Source organism: Protopterus annectens, chromosome 14.part0 (genome assembly GCF_019279795.1).
Source record: "Protopterus annectens isolate FY-2018-M chromosome 14.part0, PAN1.0, whole genome shotgun sequence".
Taxonomy (NCBI): domain Eukaryota; kingdom Metazoa; phylum Chordata; order Ceratodontiformes; family Protopteridae; genus Protopterus; species Protopterus annectens.
The window spans coordinates 1170913406-1170929238 of record NC_056748.1 but is presented as its reverse complement, the minus strand read 5'-3'; the positions used below and the strand labels follow the sequence as shown (position 1 = coordinate 1170929238).

Here is a 15833-nt window from a genome sequence, read left to right as displayed (position 1 = left end):
GGCTAAAATATCCCCTGGTAGTATAAATACCACCTTGGATCTCCCCTAAAATGAATCTACTAACCTAGTGGGGCTAACCTGATCAAGAAAGGTTAAACAAAATAAGTTTGACAGTGAAGGAATCTCATAAACAGAATGACCATGTTGTCCCTATAACTGCCATTTGCTTTCATACATCACCTACCTCCCAAAGACAGAAAAATGCATTCTCTATATCTCTACACTATGGGTGCATTATTAAGAAGAAAATGTTAAGCGTAACATCCACATCAGTAAAGTATAACATCCACAGTAGTGTATTTCAACTTGCTGCTACAGGGCACCTTAATCCCATGTCCACTGTCATAAAAATTAAACAAAGAAAATAAATAAATGAAAAATGCATCATACTATGGCAGTGTGTACTGTTACCAATTCCCACAGACCTGTCTATTTTTCTGCCAGAATGAAATAACATCAGATCACAATGATGAGCTTCAACTTTGTGCTTTCAGGCACTAACCTCTGTCCCCCCACCAAGCCACAGTAATAATCATTATAATGTGAAAAGCCTCAGTTTGACATTTGCTTTCTTTAAGCAACTGCCTCCCATAATGTTCAGTCTTCCATCTCCATAATGTGAAACACTACCTCTCAAACAGGGTGGAACAAATGGTTAAAGTTTGAAACACAAACACTTACAACTTTAACTAGGAAGTGCAAGCATAGTTATAAACAGTGTCTTCATATGCAAATAAAACATTATTTTGATGAGGTAATATAATTCCATGTTACTTACCACAGATGTGTGATAAACTACGGTTGTTTGCTTAACAAAAAAGAACTTCACATAAAGGAAAGTGTGACAGATTTCTTCAATGTGGAATAGTGTGGAGCATGGAATTTCCAACAATTAAACTGAGGAATGCTTCTTTTAATGAGTTGTAATTACTACCTGTGTACATTAAGCTCAAATGTATGTTTGAACAATTGTAAAAGCAATAAAGAATTATTATAGAAAAAAAAAAAAAAAAAAGAGTTTCTATCCTTCCCAAACAGATAGCCACTTCTGCTGATCAGCTGTGATTGCCAAAGGTGATTAAAATAGCCACAAAATGTATGTTACTGCAGGCAGCTGGTGGTGCTATTATAGGAACCATACTTTTCAAATGTTCTTGATTTTGCCTCACATTTTTTGCCTTTTTTCCTGATTCTCAATGATGGCAGACATTAGAGTTTCATACTTCTTATCATTCAAAAGATGCGTGTTAATGTAAAATCTGCTGTTGCCTCCTTATTACAGCATACCTATAAAATGTACATAAATTGACATATCTAGACTTTTCAAAATGTAACTACTATAACGAAGCAACCAGGCAGTCCACAAGTTGAAAAACGTAAAAAAGATGTTTATTATAGATATAAATTGATGAGCGCTTTCACTAAATAGCTTCTTCAGATCAAAACACATTTCAAGTAATCCCAATTGCTTATATAGACATTCAAATATTTTAGACCAATCACAGAAATAATCTAATTAATTCTATTTAAAGCAACATTGAAATAAAACATTCACATGTGGAAAAATAAAATCTTCTTGTACATAAAAACGAAGAAAGAAACTTCCAAACCTTATAAATACACAATGAATATGAAATAAATTGCATACATACATGTAAAATGCATGAAAAAAGTACAGTTTTGTACCTACCATAAATGTAGATGTCCGAACTGGATAGCATCTGCAGTCATAACAAATGGGTTGTCCTGTCTTCAGGCAGCCCTTCGGTCGGCCGGATTCCAAAGTCCGGGTCCGGCTTCGGCTGATGTCGCACTTCACCCGACGTCATCTCTGCTGGTCTTCGGGTATAAAGGCATCAGCCGACGCCATTTTCCTCAGTGTTTCTTGCCCCAGATGCCAATTGCCCTCTTGTAAAGCTAAATTTTGGATAAATGCCAATGTTTCCAAAATAGTAGAAGGCAAACACAAAAAATAAACATGTATGTACATATATACAAACAAATACACCATAAGAGACTCCCCCCCAGCTAGCTATTAGGAGGGTAAATACCCTAGGAGTACCGCAGAGGGAAGGAGGGAGTAATCCTGACTGCAGATGCTATCCAGTTCGGACATCTACATTTATGGTAGGTACAAAACTGTACTATGTCCTTCATGGATGCATCTGCAGTCATAACAAATGGGTAGAATACCATAGCCAAACTAGGGGAGGAGGAAAAATAATTATGGTGTAGTCAGGATCCCTTGCAGAACAGCAGTGGCAAATCCTGCTCGGGATCTAGAATATAGAGGTAAATTATAATGCTTGGCAAATGTATGCACGGAGGTCCAAGTAACCGCCTCAATAATGTCCTTGGTTGCCACTCCTCTTAAGAAAGCTGTGGTAGTGGCTGTAGCCCTTGTAGAATGAGGTCTTATGTTCTGTGGAATTGGTTTTCCATGGTAGGAGTAACAGAATCTTATGCAATTTCCTATCCATTTGGAGATTGTCTGTTTGGAAATTGCTTTTCCTTCCCTTCCTGTTGCATAGGCTACAAAGAGCTGGTCAGTTCTTCTGTTACCTTTGGTTCTGTCCAGGTAGTAGCGTAACTGTCTATGTACATCCAAGGTATGCATTATTCTTTCACCTCTGTTTTGTGGATTGGGAAAGAAGGTAGGTAGGTGGATTGCCTGGTTTAAAGACACTCTGGATACCACCTTAGGCATAAATGTAGGATTAGTTCTCATGGACACCCTATCTTGATGGAAGATTAGGAAGGGTTGCACTGCCATTAAGGCCTGTAGTTCCGAAACCCTCCTTGCTGAAGTAATAGCCAGTAGGAAAGCAGTTTTCCATGACAGGTGTTGTAGATCTGCTGTTGCTGCTGGTTCAAACGGGACGAGTGTCAACTTTTCTAGTACAAAATTCAAGTCCCATGCTGGTAATGGTGGTTTCCTAGGAGGTTTTACATTCTTGATCCCTCTGAGGAACTGCCTGAGTAGAGGGTGTGAAAAGACAGGAGGATCAAAGCTGTATTCTGCTGAAATAGCTGATGCATGTATCTTGATGGAGGAATAGGACAGGCCTGTATGTAGAAGCTCTGCCAAGTACTCCAGAATGTTAGCAATATCTATGTTCGACACATCTTTTCCTCTTTCAGTACTCCAAATGACGAACCTTTTCCATTTTCCTGCATAGTTCCTTCTTAGATTCATAGATTCATAGATTAATACTAGGCTAACTGCCCTTGTGAGCCATTTTAAGCCTAGCCAATTATCCCCTGTGAGATTCAAACCCTGTACCTTGTGTTTCTAAGGCAAACACCTTAACCTTTAGGCCACCCTCCCTGAAAAATGCACGACAGCAGTTCACATTCCTAAATTGGCAGTGGTGGGATTTGAACCCACGCCTCCAGAGAGACTGGAACCTGAATCCAGCGCCTTAGACCGCTCGGCCACACTACCTGCCTTCTTGTTGAAGGTCTGCGTGCTTCAAGGATAATGTCTTTAACCCTTTGTGAAAGGTCTGGGTTAGTCACTGCTATGTGATGTTCCAGGCAGTCAGTTGCAAGGTTTTTAGGTTTGGATGTATGATGTTGTAGTTGTTCTGAGTTAACATCAGAGGCATCAGGGGTATTGACCACATTTTCTCCCGAGACATGCTCCTCAGCAGTGGGTACCAGTGTTGTCTTGGCCAGTTTGGAGCTATCAGAATTATCCTTGGACGTTCCTCTTTGATTTTCAGTAGTACCTTGTGCATCAAGGGAAGAGGTGGAAATGCATATGCTGTCAGGCCTTTCCAGCTGAAGGATAGAGAGTCCACCTTCCATGCAAGTGGGTGGAATGTCCTTGTGCAGAATTTTTTGAGCTGGTGATTTTGTGGGGAAGCGAATACATCTATTTGTGGCATTCCCCATTTCTTTGTGATGGCCTTGAAGATGTCCGGGTGTAGCATCCATTCGTGAGCATCTGAGGTGGTTCTGCTTAAAATGTCTGCTAGGGTGTTCTCTTTTCCCGGTACAAATATTGCCTGTAACTGGATGTTGTAGCTGAGAGCCAGATTACAAAGGTCCAAAGTCATTCTGCATAGGGGGTAAGAATGAGTGCCTCCCTGTTTGTTGATGTACCACATGACTGTGGTGTTGTCTGTCCTTATCATCAAATGGCCTTCTTTGAGGAATGGTCTGAATTTTAGGATTTCCAGTTTTACTGCCAGCATTTCTTTTTGGTTTATGTGCAGGTGCAGTTGGTCCTGAGTCCACAGTCCTTGTATGCATTTGTCCAGCATGTGTGCCCCCCATCCTAGGTCTGAGGCATCCGTTGTGATGGTTTGGTTTGCTGGAAAGTTGTGGAAGGGTAAGCCTGGGTTTGACTGGCATGCCCGAGCCCACCATAGGAACTCCTGTTTTAAGCATGGGATTAGTGGTATTTCTGTTTCTAAGCTGTGCCTGTGTTGAGACCATAAATTCTTTAGGTACCACTGTAACTTTCTCATATGCAGTCTGGCATGTGGGACCAAGATTATGCATGATGCCATGAAGCCCAAGGCCTGCAGAACTTTTCTTGCTGTTAGTTTGCTCTGCTTTGTTAATGCCGAGAAGTAAAGAGGGAGTTCTTTTTGTTTTTCTGCAGTTAGGAATGCCATCTGTTTTACTGTGTCCAATTCCGCGCCCAAGAAAGTTCTTGTCTGGGATGGTATCAGCCTTGACTTTTGTAAATTGACTGTGTATCCCAGGGCTTGTAGCAAGTAAATGACCCTTTGTAAATCTGTTGTCAGCTTGCTTTTGTTGTCCGCTTGTAACAGGCAGTCGTCCAGGTATGGATAAATTTGGATTCCCTGTACTCTGCAGTGAGCGATTACTGATGCCAGGCATTTTGTGAATACTCTGGGCGCAGTAGATAAGCCAAAGGGCAATGCTGAGAATTGATAATGCTCTGATCCTGCAAGAAATCTGAGGTATCTTCTGCAATTTGGTCGAATGGGGACGTGCAGGTATGCCTCCTTGTTATCTAGAGTTACCAGCCAACACTCCTTGCCCAGCATGGGAAGAAGTTGCTGTAGGGTCAGCATTTTGAATTTTGGGACAATGATGTATGTGTTTAAGATGGACAGGTCGAGAATAGGTCTCCAGTTTTTCTCTTTTCTTGGTACTAGGAAGAGTCTGGAGTGGAATCCTTTGCCCTGTTCTATTATTGGCACCCTTTCCACAGCTCTCATCTTTATTAATTCCGCTATCTGGTGCAGGGCTTCTATTTTTTGATTTGGGGGCAGGTTTGGCATTCCTCTTTTTACTGGTAAGGTGTGGAAGTGGAACCGGTAGCCTTGGTCTATGGTTTGCAAAATCCACTTGTCTTTTGTAATATAGTGCCAATTTTTCGAGAATAAGGCTAACTTTCCGCCTAATGGTGCTGCTATTTGCTTCCTGGTAGGCGGAGTCAGAGCCAAGTCACTGTGATTGTCCTGTTGCAGTGGCAGTGGTTGTGTCTGTGCCTCGGTTATTGCCTTGCCACTGTCGTCCTCTGTAGGCACCTCCTCTGGATTTATTTCTGCCCCTTGAGCGTCTGTTCCTGCCCCTTTGTGATCTTGTGGAGTCAGGAAAGGACCAATTTTTGGCAGGCCAGTTCCTGCTAAACCTTGGGGGCTGAACCTGTAGAAAATCTTTAACTGTTTGTACAGATTTTGCCTTCTCTTCCATTTTCTTCATTACCTGCTGGGCAGGTTCCCCAAATAGACTGGCCTTATCCATAGGAGCATCCAATAGCTTAGCTTTAACATGATCCGGTAAGACCTGTTCTTTCAACCATGCATGCCTTCTTATCACTGTGCCAGTCATGGCTGATCTAAATGAAGCCTCCAGTGCATCATAGCCACATTTTAAAGAATGGTTACTAACCTGTTGGATGTTATTCACCATTTCTAATACATATTTCTTATCTAAAGATTCATCAGAGGACAGCTTTTTAATTAACTGATCAAGCATAAACTCTTGGTATTGGATCATGTGAAACTGACAGTTTAAAGCTCTAGCTGAGAGAGTAGCAGAGGTGTAGACTTTTTCCCCATCTCTCTAAGGACCTGGATTCCCTTTCAGAGGAATAGGGTTTTTTGCTGTGGTCGAGGCAACTGCCTTAGGCCCCTGGGATATAGTTTCGGGGTCTGCAAGCGGGGCCTTGTATAGGTGGTGATGAGTGTCTGGCACCCTGTAAAATCTATTTGGTTTGGCAGGGGCTGGAGGTAAAGAATCAGGTGCAGTGCAGACATCATTAAATGCATCGTCCACAACAGATAGGACAGGAGGTATAGCTAAGGGCCTATGTTGTGGTAAGTGCAGAAAAGTCCTAAGCCTTTTTCTAGAATCTGAGAAATCTTGTCCCTGCCATTGGAATTGTTCTCTCATGGCATGTAAGGTTTCCCCAAAGGAGAATTCCTCTGGTGGAGAGGCAGCTGGGATGGATTCTTCAGCATCTGAATCTTCATAATTGGAAAAAGGAGCCTCTGGCTCGGGGGGCTCTGCCCTAGGTCTCTTTTCTGGGGGCTGAGAGGCCCTGTCTGGGTGAGATTGGGATCCCCTAATTAAGGATATTAAATCTTCTGCCAGAGTAAGCATTTGTGAACTAGAAGTGGGCCTGAGTGAGGGCGGTTTAACAGGCCCTGATTTAGCTGATTTGGCTGCTTTAGCCCTGGCAAAGGCCTTAATAGAGATGGCTGCAGGAGGCCTAGCAGCACCACGTGCTGGGGTAGAGATATCCAAAGGGATGGTGTCTGATAGATCAGAAGGAGCCACAGTTGTATGCAAATTTTCTGAGGCTGATTCAGGTAAGGTAGCAGGAGCCTCAGTAGTAGTCATGGATTCGGCTGAAGATTGACCAGTTTTCTCGGTTTCTTAACAATTTGGGTAGTCGGAGGATCCGACAGCATAATGTACGCAAAATCTGAGCTGAAAAACTGTTCAGCAAACTCCGACCGACGCCTAAGCGTTCGTCGGTTGAAGGAAGCACAGGCCGAACAGGCTGCTACGTCGTGGTCTGGGCCTAAGCAAGGCAAACAGTAAGAGTGGAAATCTTTATGAGGTATTTGTTTCCCACAAGTTAAACAGTTATTGACTTTTTCTGACATCGGCTGAGGCAAGAAAGAGTCCCCAACGGGGTACTTAGCTTTTAGAAGTCTTCGAAGTAGTATTCGGTAGTAGTAATCTCTGGATCTGACCGACCGGCACTTGCGAACAGCTTCTGCTTCGGGCGCCACGCGGCAAGAAAGACTGAGGAAAATGGCGTCGGCTGATGCCTTTATACCCGAAGACCAGCAGAGATGACGTCGGGTGAAGTGCGACATCAGCCGAAGCCGGACCCGGACTTTGGAATCCGGCCGACCGAAGGGCTGCCTGACGACAGGACAACCCATTTGTTATGACTGCAGATGCATCCATGAAGGACATCACATATTTAAAAATATATATGTAAAAATGTATGCCAATTCATGCTAACTTGTATTACTTAATATTCCTACGCTTTCTCAACAAGGGTTTAATTGAAGCCCTTTCACTCAGCCCACTGCCTCTATCTGCTCTAAGAATAATGATCCAATTATTTTCTCTATACTCTGTATGATTCCTGATGTCACCTTCACGAGTACTTGGAGCGATGACCTCAAGTGCTCTAAAAGTAAAGAAATGTGTATCCCCACATCGTGTCACATGCTTTGCCAGGGCATTATGATCAGAATGTTTTCTGATATGATAGACATGTTCTCTGATCCTATCCCTGAATGCTCTATTAGTTTTGCCAACATAAAAAGGCTGGCAAACTTGGCATTCAGCTAAATATACTAAGTTGGAAGTTTTGCATGTGGCATCAGCATGTAATATAAATTCCTTGTGGAGATCAGGGTGAAAACATTTTTCAGAAGTGTTAATATAACTGTAGAAATTGCAACTCCCACAAAGGTACGTACAGCCTCTGTTATTATATTCCCTTGTATTGTGCTGATAGCATAAAAGTCTCTTTAAGTTCTTTCTATTCTTATACAGAAAGCGAGGTCGTTCACCAACTATCTTTTTAATATTTTCGTCCACTTGTAAAATGGACCAATTCTTACTAAATATTTCAGCTGTTTATTGTCTGAAGTATAAAACAAAGGGACCTTAACAGGAGTGTACCTATCCAAGTTACTATTGTGTGTATTCTCCTTTATTGGACCAAAATAAGGTGCTGCTATACCCTCACGTAAAGTAGGAACATCATGTAAACTATTGAGAATCTCTTTCTCCCTGTATCATCTAGCTAAAAGTCTGTTTTTTTAATTTATTCATTTCTTCAGAAAAACAGTTACCTGAGGGATTCAATCTGGATGCCCGTACACCTTGGCCTGTAATTAAGTTCCTAAAAATATACCCAGGATGCATACTAGATCTGAATAAGAGAGAGTTCCAATAACATGGTTTCCGGAAGACACCTGTATTGATGAGACCATTTTTCAATATATAGGTCTAGATATTCAATACGTGAAGAGGACCAATTCATAGTAAATTTTAGGCAATGAGTTAAATTATTCATCTTCTGATGAAACATATCCAAATCATTGGTGCTTCCTCTCCATAGCAAAAAAAGGTCATCGACGAAACATCGATAAAAAATTGCATGTGTTCTGAACTCCTCTATGCCAAAAAGTATAGTTTCTTCCCAATGTGCCAGTGTTTGCATAACTGTTGGCACATGGGGTACCCATGGCCACACCATCTCATTGAATAAACAATCTATCATTGAAAATGAACAAATTATTTTCTAGAACTAATTCTAAAAAATTAGTAATAAGGTCTATTTGAACCAATGAAAAATTACTATGTGTCAAGAGATATTCATGTACATACTGAACTCCCAAATTATTGGGAATTACAGTAAAAAGTGATTGTACATCCAAAGTAATTAACAATATCTCCCGTAAATCATCCTCGTCTTTCAAACATTCATAAAGATCAATCAAAAAATGCTTTGAATCCCTGAGAACAAATTTATTTCCATTGATAACTGGTCTAAGATGTTTCTCTATATAAACAGAAAGATATTCAGTGATCCACCCATCTCTCACCACAATTGGTCTCATGGGTGGGTCAAACAGATTTTTATGAACCTTTAGCAACCCCTGTATTATAGGTATAAGGGGGTTCTTAACGACAAGTAAGTCCAAAGTTTCTTTTGTAATAATACCTCCTTTATAAATATCAATTATATCACTCAGATTATACTTCCTATGGGGACCATAAAACAACAAGAGCGAAGACAAACTGGTGAAAGAATACTTTGAAACCAGAAGAAACCTCTCCAACCCGGTAGTTCCTTAATGAAATATTTTATTTATTAAAAAGCACCAGCAGCGTTTTCACTACTCAAAAAAAGTAGCTTCTTCAGAGGAAAATACAATACAAAAACTCACGCCACACCCTTGTGTGGTTAAATGCTAGCATTGTGGTTACATCATTTCCTAAATGAATTTAGATACCAGTAGAAGGCGTTTTGTCAATTGACACGCATAGAAAGCAAGTCAACAAAGAAAAACCAAAGCACCTGGTTTCTATGTACGAGCACTTAACAGATGCTTATGCATTCAATGCAATGATAAATTACCAAATATATTAATTGAACAAGTTGTTATACTCTTCAAAACAGATCTATTGTTATAAATTAACTAGTAATAAGTAAAAATTAGTATTAAACGTAGATGTTAAAAAATTGTATCTTATATCAACATTTCAAGAATTTTAAATCAAACCAACAATTGTCAAACGACTAAAAAATATATGTCAAAAATAAACAAAAATAAAACAGAAAGTGTAAGTACCTCTCATTACTACAAGAAAAAATAAACACTATAAAAAACCTTCACTAAAATAAATGGAGGTGTGTTCATTTTACAAGTTCTTATTTAAGTAGGTAAGTAAGGATATGTTGTATACACAAGAGGTATCCTTATCTATAAACAAATAAATTAAAAACTAGAACATATAAAAAGTATAAATAAAGCAACCTATGGGGACCAGAAACATTTTTATACTGAGTTATAGAGAGAAAACAGCCCTGAGACATCTACAGGATAATGATTCTATAACGATAAAATACGCTGATAAAGGCGGACTTATCGTTGTTATGGACACCACACATTATGTTAGATCTATGGAAAACTTATTAGGTGATAATAAGTTTTACAATAAAATTACGATCAAGGAAGTACATGTTATTATCCAATATGTTATTAATACTTTAACTGATATTTATAAAGGAGGTATTATTACAAAAGAAACCATGGATTTCCTTGTTGTTAAGAACCCCCTTATACCAATAATACAGGGGTTGCCAAAGGTTCATAAAAATCCGTTTGACCCACCCATGAGACCAATTGTGGCAGGAGGTGGGTGGGTCACTGAACATCTTTCTGTTTACATAGAGAAACATCTTAGACCAGTTATCAATGGAAATAAATTTGTTCTCAGGGATTCGAAGCATTTTTGATTGATCTTTATGAATGTTTGAAAGATGAGGATGATTTACAGGAGATATTGTTAGTTACTTTGGATGTACAATCACTTTTTACTGTAATTCCCAATGATTTGGGAGTTCAGTATGTACATGAATATCTCTTGACACATATTACTATTTTTTTAGAATTAGTTCTAGAAAATAATTTGTTCATTTTCAATGATAGATTGTTTATTCAACGAGATGGTGTGGCCATGTTCTTGGCACATTGGGAAGAAACTATACTTTTTGGCATAGAGGAGTTCAGAACACATGTAATTTTTTATTGACTTTTCATCAATGACCTTTTTTTGCTATGGAGAGGAAGCACCAATGATTAGGATATGTTTCATCAGAAGATGAATAATTTAATTCATTGCCTAAAATTTACTATGAATTGGTCCTCTTCATGTATTGAATATATAGACCTATATACTGAAAAATTAGGAAATGGTCTCATCAATACAGGTGTCTTCTGGAAACCATGTTATCGGAACTCTCTCTTATTCAGATCTAGTATGCATCCTGGGTATATTTTTAGGAACTCAATTAGAGGCCAAGGTGTACGGGCATCCAGATTGAATCCCTCAGTTGACTGTTTTTCTGAAGAAATGAATAAATTAAAAAACAGACTTTTAGCTAGAGGGTACAGGGAAAAAGAGATTCTCAACAGTTTACATGATGTTCCTACTTTACGTGAAGGGATAGCAGCACCTTATATTGGTCCAATAAAGGAGAATACACACAATAGTAACTTGAATAAGTACACTCCTGTTAAGGTCCCTTTGTTTTATACTTCAAACAATAAACAATTAGCTGAAATATTTAGTAAGAATTGGTCAATTTTACAAGTGGATGAACATATTAAAAAGATAGTTGGTGAACGACCTCGCTTTCTGTATAAGAATAGAAAAAACTTAAAGAGACTTTTATGCTATCAGCACAATACAAGGGAATATAATAATAGAGGCTCTACGTACCCTTGTGGGAGTTGCAATTTCTGCAGTTATATTAACACTTCTGAAAAATGTTTTCACCCTGATCTCCACAAGGAATTTATATTACGTGCTGATGCCACATGCAAAATTTATTTATTATTATTTATTTATTTTACATTTGTTAACTGGGATGGTCCGACTGGATACATGTCCTTTTTCAGCAGAGGCCCGGGGAGAAAAGCTCCAACAGAGTTACATTGATAATTAGGTACAGTAAATGAGCTGAAAGAACTTAACAAAAACATAGGCTATTTACATACAAGTACAAGACTGCCATTACTATTTCTGAGATTACTACAAATGTAACATTAATAACATATTAGCAAGGACGGTAGGCAGTATAATGACATAGAGTTAGACAGGATACATATTTCTTTATCACAGTATACAAAGTACTTATCTTAGCTAGTTGTTTATGTTTTAGTTAATGGCACAGAGCTAGTCTGGGTTTGAGCAAGGACATAGCCAGTGTGACTTGAAGTGGAGTTTTAGACTATTTTTGAATTGACTTAGAGAAGTTGCAAGTGTGATGTTATATGGGAGAGAGTTCCATATTTTACCAGTGGTGTTGGCAAATAGCGCGTCACCACCTAGGTTGAGAGATTTCATTGTTTGGACAAGGAGTCTGTTTGCTGAGCGAAGGCAGCTTAGATTGGAGTAGGGAGTCATTAAGTTTTTTAGTGCTGGGGTATTCTCAGGTTGTTTAAGGATTTTGAAGGCCTCTATGAGTTGGGACTGGTGAAGAAGGTGTGGGAATTCTATCCATCCAAGCTTTTTCAGGTTAGTACAGTGGTGTGTTCTATAGGGTAGGCCTGTAACGAACCTGGCAATGTGATTATAGCAGGATGAGAGCTTGGCCAGATCAGATTTGTTAAGGTGAGTGAGGACAGGAGAGGCATATAGTAGGGTAGAGAGAAGGTGTGAACGGGCTGTGGCTGCCCTGGCATTCGGGGTAAGGAAGGCTTTAATTCTGTATAGGGTCCCAAGTTTCTTGTTGACTGACTTAATGGCTTGGTTGATATGTATATCAAATCTGAGTTTATTGTCAATGTTTACTCCTAATAGCTTTGTATAGGTGTCTGGGGAGATGATGGTCCCATTATTGGATTTTATAGTGAAGTTTTCAGTCGGAGATCTATTGGTTGGGTAGAAGAGAAGTAACTTGGTTTTGTTTGGATTTAAGACCAGGAGATGGTTGGCAAGCCAGTTTTCGACTTTGGTGAAGCTATGTTCTATGTTAGGTGGTAGTTAGTAGATTTGCAAGAGAGGCATTGGAACATATTATAGTCGAGTCATCTGCATATTGAATGCAGGTGGCTTCAGGGATGACTGTTTGGATGTCGTTTATGAAGACTGAAAAGAGGAGAGGTCCTAATATGGAACCTTGAGGAACTCCTATGGTATTTGGTAGTAGGCAGGAGAGCTTGTTTTGCCACATTACTGCTTGTTGTCTCCCAGTAAGGTAAGCTTGAAACCAGTCAAGGGCTGGAGTATCTAGATACAGGGTTTTTAAAGTATATAGAAGTAACTGATGGTTTACCATATCGAAGGCTTTCGATAGGTCCAGGAAGAGAGCGGAGGATATTTTTTATTATTCGGTTAAGATTAATGTTTTCAGTAAAAGAGAGGAGGGCAGTGGTTGTACTATGATGGGGTCTGAATCCATGTTGAGAGTCTGTGAGTAGTTTATTTTGGGTTAGATAGAGCATTAGTTGGTTGTGCATGCACTTTTCCATAATTTTGGCAAGTGGTGATAGTATGGCTATAGGTCTATAGTTGGATAGTTCTGTGGATGAACCTCCTTTGTGGAGTGGAATAACATAGGATATTTTCCAAATTGAGGGATTGAGGCCTCGGTTATGGTTCTGTTAATTAGGATTGAGATAGGGTAGGCTACGACATCTGCAGCAATTTGCAGGTATTCAGCCGGCAGAAGATCGGCTGAAAGGGTGGTTGGCTTCAGTTTTTCAAAAGGGATCTGATAAAGTATGTGGACACTGGCTGGAAGTTAAAAGAGAGTGGTGAGTCGGGTATAGTGTTTATAGAAGTGTGGGAGGAGAAAGTTGGTTAGCTAATGACTGGATGGTTTCTGTGAAGAAAGTATTGAATGAATTGGCTATATCTTCTTGGCTCTTGTCAGATAATGTTCCTGGGGTCGGAGTAGTGGATTTGCCTGGTTGGAGAAGTTTATTTATGCCTGCCCAGTACTTTTGAGGGTTATTCTGATGTTTATGTTGCAGATTGTAGAAGTAATTTTTCTTATCTAGTATGATGGCTTTTTAGTCTCATTTCTAAGTTGTTGGAATTTGATACGATCTAGGGGTAGTTTGGTAGTGCGCCATTTATCCCACGCTTTGTCTCTAGTTGTTATTTTGGTTTTGGTGTCTGTTGTTAGCCAGGGTGCTAGTTGAGTTTTAATTCTTATTGAGCGTTTAGGGGCATGCGAGTCAAGTATAGTAAGGAATGAATTGTTAAATGATGACACTGCCTCATCAAGGGGAAGGAACTTTAGTTTTGTCCAGTTACATGATTGGAGTTCAAGTTGAAATTTAGTTGGGTCAAAGTTTTTCTTGCATCTGATAGACCTATAAATAGGTAAGCTTGTACAATTAATTTTGTCTTTCATGATGTATGTGAGCAGGTGATCACTAAGATCATTAGGGAGAGTTCCAGACATATAGTTCTGGGGATGACTGTTGGTGAGTATCCAGTCTAGTATACTCTCTTTTTGGTTATTGTTACCTGTACGTGTTGTAGATGATATTATCTGAGAGAATCCATGTAGGTTAACAGGGATGGGGTTGGACTGTGCTGTGCATTGGTTCCAGTCAATATTAACATTGCCCAGGACAATGGTTTCTTGAGGGTAGTTGTTGGCTATCCAATGTAGAATGACCTCTAGTGTTTCTACATTGTTCCCAGGGGAATATAGGTGACAATTAGGTTAATGCCCTTATGATTATTTAGTAGAATTTTTAGAGCTAGTATTTCAGCGTTAGAGACCTGGGGTGGTTGTATAGGGTTAGTTATGATGTTAAGTGTGCTATTATATAAGACGGCTATTCCACCTACTCTTTTCTTTACTCTATCTGCCCTAAGTATATTGTAAACAGGAGGCAGGATCTCATTGTCTTTGGTTGATGGCCGGAGCCATGTTTCAGATAGACACATTATGTTGGGGAGGTATGTGGCTAGTACAGCATGCAGGCTATGTATCTTATTGTTTAGGCTTCTAATGTTTAAGTGGCATATTAGGAGGGAGTTGACCAGTCGGTGGGAGAGTAGTGGGCTGGTAGGATTTTGAGTTAAGGTTGGGCCTAGATTAGGATGGATGTCCCCATCTTTGGTTATGTTTTTTCTTAGATACGCTAGTAGTCTAATAACTTTGAATAGTAGTTTTAGTTCATATTTGGATTTTGGTGTTGATTGGAGTGGTTTTTTAGAAGCAATTGGTTGGAATTTATAATTTTTGGGGTAGTGTAGTAGTGGGCAAGTTCCGCAGTCAGTGGAGGTAGGGGGGGTCTTGGTTTGGCATTTTGGATAAGAGAAACCTACGAATGTGAGATTTTCATAGCTAGTAAGAAAGTATGGCAGAATTAAGAGTGGTAAGATAAGAGGAAGGAGTTTATAATTATTTATAGACATGTTATATGTCATCAATGGGTGGGGTCAATGTGCTTCAGAGGAATAGTAGTGGTTAAACAGTAAAGTGGTGGGGGGGGACATTGGAGAGGAAGTTGTGTAGGTTGGAGAGGAAGTAGGGGTGTGGCCTAGTGGCTATAAATGTAAACACAGTGGGGGCGGGTGGGATAAGGGGGCAGGGAGGGAGCGAAGCAAGCCCGAGCGTAGTGAGGGCGAAGCGGAGCGGGGCTAACCCAGTCCCAGTTTTTGGTCCTATGAGTGGGGTAAATAGTCTGATAGTGTAAGTAAGCAGATTGGAGTACAGGCTTGAAATTCAACATAAACATATACAGTTGTAAAATGTCTAATACAATTCAACATAAATAGGCATTTACAGTTGTAAAACACTTACTGGAGAGACACTGAGCCTTCATGGGGCCTGTAGCAGAGTGGATTGTAGTTTTACAAATAGTGCCTGCCACAGGTAATATTTATTAACTCTGGGATTGTCTTAAGGTAATAAACAGGGAAGGGGAGGGGAGAACAAGGGTGTGAGCAGGCAGTTCTTTGTACTGCTGCTAATGAGCCAAAGCAAGACAAGTATGTGTTAAGAACAATCACAATGGACCAAGGACTGCTCTGAAACTGTAAGTCTTGTCTTAATTTCTCAGGTGGAAAACCAGGATAACCTTGTATCAGTAGGCTACTGTGGTATAGTTTAAATA

The 15833-nt window shown here is 39.8% G+C and overlaps 1 protein-coding gene and 1 non-coding gene across 2 annotated transcripts in view; both read right to left on the bottom strand.

Annotated features, from left to right (window-relative positions):
* GMEB2 (glucocorticoid modulatory element binding protein 2) overlaps nt 1–15833 on the bottom strand; it is a 2829650-nt gene that overhangs the window by 1297082 nt on the left and 1516735 nt on the right. The window lies entirely within an intron of this gene.
* On the bottom strand, nt 3364–3445 carry TRNAL-CAG. The gene has a single exon. It is a non-coding gene; the product is annotated as a tRNA-Leu (tRNA).